This window comes from Austrofundulus limnaeus, unplaced genomic scaffold (assembly GCF_001266775.1).
Source record: "Austrofundulus limnaeus strain Quisiro unplaced genomic scaffold, Austrofundulus_limnaeus-1.0 Scaffold1008, whole genome shotgun sequence".
Taxonomy (NCBI): Eukaryota; Metazoa; Chordata; class Actinopteri; order Cyprinodontiformes; family Rivulidae; genus Austrofundulus; species Austrofundulus limnaeus.
The window spans coordinates 77511-82195 of record NW_013953410.1 but is presented as its reverse complement, the minus strand read 5'-3'; the positions used below and the strand labels follow the sequence as shown (position 1 = coordinate 82195).

General features: G+C 39.3%; 1 protein-coding gene across 1 annotated transcript in view; it reads right to left on the bottom strand.

The window, feature by feature from the left end:
* Positions 1-4685, bottom strand: part of ireb2 (iron-responsive element binding protein 2) — a 45879-nt gene that overhangs the window by 1501 nt on the left and 39693 nt on the right. The window lies entirely within an intron of this gene.

Genomic DNA, 4685 nt, shown 5'->3' with positions numbered 1-4685 from the left:
TATTCACGTGACTTTAATAACATTTCTTACTTAATGGAAACACTGCAGTTGTGAAACTGTGTTTTTTCGACATTAACAGAATATCGACAAATTTTTGCGCACATTTGTAATGGAAACACAGCTAGTGAGTGCTGCGTGTGTGTGTGAAGTCCTCACAAAGATAGCAAGATGTATGCGTGTGTCTCCTTTTTCTCTGTGTTGCTCTGACAGTTTTAATCAGGCATAATGCTGTTTTTGCATCAAAAATGCTGGGATATTAAAACACAGTCATTGTATTTTATGTAAAAAATATAAATCTGATTAATATACAAATAAAAACAAATATTTAGCACTAGATAAAATAAATCATGAATTAATTTATTTTTTAATGTTTTTAAGAAAGGGTTGAAAGAAGAAATCCTGTGTGGCAGCACTTCACTCAGCCTGCACCAGACAAGCCTCAGTTAATAAATGTTTTTGTTTGTTTTCTTTTAAAGTGAGACTTGTGTAACATTTGTTATCATTCGTATTTTTATCGTGTTAATGTAGAAAGAAAAGGCAATATCTGCTTAAAGAATCGGCCCAAAAAATAAAAAAAAAATAAAAATCGGCTGCACGTATCGGTTAGACTGATGTAAAAAAAAAAAAAAAAGTCAGTATCGGCCTTCAAAAACCTTTATCGGTCGATCTCTACAGGAGATACTGAGGGGCACGGCCTAAAAGTGTCACTGTCCCACTGACACACACACCGCAGCAGCAGCAGCAGCGAGTGTCCGGTTCGGTCCAGACTGGTGACAGAGCTGTCTGAAGTCCTGTCCGGTCCAGTATCAGTATCTGCTTGATAAATTAGCAGGAGCAGTTTGAAGAGCTGACCACGGACTTCCAGCTGTCACCCACCTCTTTTTTTCATCACTGCTCCGCCTGCGAGTGTCCGCTCAGGTGAACACACACCTGTTCTCATTTACCTGCTTTAGCAGGACATACGGTGGGGGGAGTCACTGAGCTGCACCTCTCTACCTTTCCTTTCATTCTTTCCTGATCACAGTAAGGCTGTGGCAATGATCTATAATAATAATAATAATAATAATAATAATAATAATAATAATAATAATAAAGGGTTCCCACACCTTGGGCAACATTAAATTCAAGGACTTTTCAAGGACTTTCCAGTACCAAATTCCTCAAATTAAAGAACCATGTGCAATGGCAGTTTCCTCCTGCTACCACAGAATGGTACCAGTAAACAGGTTTAATATCATGTAAATTCAATTAAAAAATGAACATAGACGTTGTTGAGTCAGAATCAATAAATAAAGTGGATTAAATGTTTACCCTACATTCATATCTACAACACACGGACATGTAATTATGTCCTGGGAGGTTCAGCAGCTCAGTCTGGGAGGAGGGGATGTGAACAGGTCCAGACCCTCGGTGAGGACAGGAGCTGTGGTGCTCTTACCTGGGCTCAGAAAGAACGACCCGCCCTCCTCTGCTCTGATTGGTTAAAGCTATGACGATGGCTCACTTTATTTGTTGAAAGCCACGTTAGTTTACTGTAATCCTACGGAAGCGCAGAGCTGTCACATGACATAAAATTATTTTTAAACTGGATCTCGTTATAACGAGAAAATTATCTCGTAAAAACGAGAAAATATGTTGTTATAACGACTAAAATATCTTATGAGAAAACTATCTTGTAAAAACAAGAAAACTATCTTGTTATACCAAGATTTACACTGAACTTTATTGCCTGGATGGTGTGATGAAGAACACGACTGAACCACTATATAAACAAAAACTAACAGAATTATTTTGGGTTTGTGCTCAGATGTTGCAGCTAGTAGCACTTAATAATATTCTCTCTAATCTGAATTCAGACGCTATTATTTCAAAAACATTATTCAGTACTAACTTGTCATTTTTTAGTCTAGAAATGTGTTCCTCTTTCAGATTTCTTCTTCATAAAAAGACGTATAGTGAGACTCAGTCGTGTTCTCCACCACGCCATCCAGTAGGGTTGTGTATTGGCAAGAATTTGTCGATACGATACATTTCATAACAGAGGGGTCATGATACGATACATCCCGATATATTGTGATACTATAAGCAAGGTGATATATTGCGATGTTTTTGTCCAAAAATTCTATTAAATAAAAACCTCTTACTGAAAAAAAAAAGCTAATGTTTACTTACAATGCTAATGCTCTCTTACTCTCTGGCGTTCAAGAGGTAGAGGAGCCAAATGTCTGGCTCACTGCTGCCAACTAGTGGTCAGAAGCTGAACTACAACATAAAAATGAACGGTTGGCAGGAAAGATGACATTTTAAACCTTAATTAAAAATTGATACAGGGCTTTAGAATATCGATACAGTATCGGGAAATGAAATATCGCGATATTTCAGTGTATCGATATTTTCTTACACCCCTACCATCCAGGCAATGAACTTCTGTGAAAGTGACAAACCAGAAGAAACCATGACATGTTATAACAAGATGGTTATCTTGATACAACAAGATAGTTTTCTCATTTTTACGAGATATTTTTGTTGTTATAACATATTTTCTCGTTTTTACGAGATAGTTTTGTCATTATAACAACATATTTTCTCGTTTTTACGAGATAGTTTTCTTGTTATAACGAGATCCAGTTTAAAAATAATTTTATGTCATGTGACAGCTCTACGCTTCCATATAATCCTGAGTTATCCACCACAGAAAAATGTTTTTTTATTCTTATAAAAAAAATTTTTACAGATGATGAAAATCTGTCGTGTGAATAGAGAACTTCAACCTCCCCCAAAAAATTCAAGGACTTTCAAGGACACGTATAATTTCTGGCTGTTTGTGTCTTTTTGCTGCAGAGCTCAAAAGGAGCAGCAACGAAGGTTTCAGGTTCCATGTGTCACAGAAAAAACAATCTGCTCCCAGACTAGAGCAGAAGCTAGTTGTTGATTAGTAAGGTTTTATCAGAACAGACAACTGAAGTCAAAGTCTGTTTTTTTACATCGCTGCGGTTAACAAGGAAGAGGAAACAAGTTGTTCCTCCTCTGACTCTGGTGAGTAAACAGCTTCTGTTTATATGATTCACTATGCACGACTTACAGTGGGGGTGGGGCGTATTTCAGTTATATGAGGAAATTTTTTAACTTATTGTTGTACAATAAAAAAGGTCAGTCAGTATTTACTCCCATGTATAATACTACCCCCCCACCCCCACCCCCACACACCACTTTATGGATGATTTTGGGATTAAATTTCTCATATTATATACAAATAAATATGGTAGTTTTGCCTGAACAAAACATCATTTCAATGCTGATGTAGGAGGGACAACCCCCAGGAGGTGGACGAGAGTAACTTTACATTACTGCAAATTAAGACAGGACTGGATCTTGAACACATTCCTAACACTGGTTAAAAGCTAAAAGTATCAAAAGATTGTCAAAAAATATTACAGTAGCTGCGTTTCCATTGACAATGAAAATGCGCAATTTAGAATTTCGAAAATAAAATTGCTCAATGGAAACACGTCAATTTTGAAAAAATTACCGTATTTTACAGACTATAAGCCGCGACTTTTTTCCTGAACTTTGAACCATACGGCTTACAGACCGGTGAGGTTTATACGTGGATTTTTTTCTTCAGCCACCAGGGGGCTCTTATGCTCCATTTGCTTCAACCACTCACTTTCAAAAAAAGAAGAAAAAAAAGAAAAAAGCGATCGCTTCCAGAGCCGACTGTTGTACCAGGAAGCAGCGATTTAAAGATAGTCAATGGCCAAAAACTCATAAAAAGGGGATAAAACAGACATTTTTCACGGTGGAATCTGACTGATAAAAACTTTGGAGGTTAATCCAGGACCAGTTTGTGGATAAAMGTCGAGTGAAGAGCTGCTGACTTTGTTTTCCTCATTGCACTCCCCAGGGAAGGAATCCCATGCAGTGACGTATGCTGGAGCGGGAGGGCTTTCCCAGCAGCTCGGCTCGAGGTTTCTCAGGGGAACTATGAAAGGTCAGTGCGAAAACAAACGCCGAACAATCACGAGACGGCGCATCGACCGGTCGACAGCTGAGCGACCATACTGCCAGCTTAGCCAGAGGTGTAGCTCCATTTTGTTTTAGCTAGTAGCAGACACGACACGACGGATCTTCGACAGACACGATATTGGACAGTATGCGGGCCCACATCATGGATTCGGTGAAAGCAGCCATCAAGAAAACAAACTCATTCCTGCTGCCTGGAGGTACAACAAAGTTTTTACAACCCCTGGACATCAGTGTGAATCGTGCATTTAAAGCAGCACTCAGGGCTGGCAAGCAGGGAGGCTTGGATGACTGATGGGGATAAATCATTCACAAAAACTGGCCCAATGTGAAGAGCGTCATTTCCTGATGTCTGCCAGTGGATCCTAACAGCGTGGAGCAGAGTGAATGAGTCCACCATCACCAGTGGGTTCCTAGAGGTGCTACGTGAAGAGGACACCACAGCTTCAGAGCCAGAATTACCCCGGGAGGACAACAGATACCGCTGTGTGACGCAGCTTGTTTAACTCCGACACTGAAGAGGACTTCGATGGTTTCAGTGCGCCGGAGGACGATGAATGAGACGTTTTGTTGGACCAGAAACTGTTAAAGAAAACTACCAAAATAAGGTCAGTTAAATGTTAAACCGTATTCCTCCGAACTTTACCGGTAATTTCTAAAGG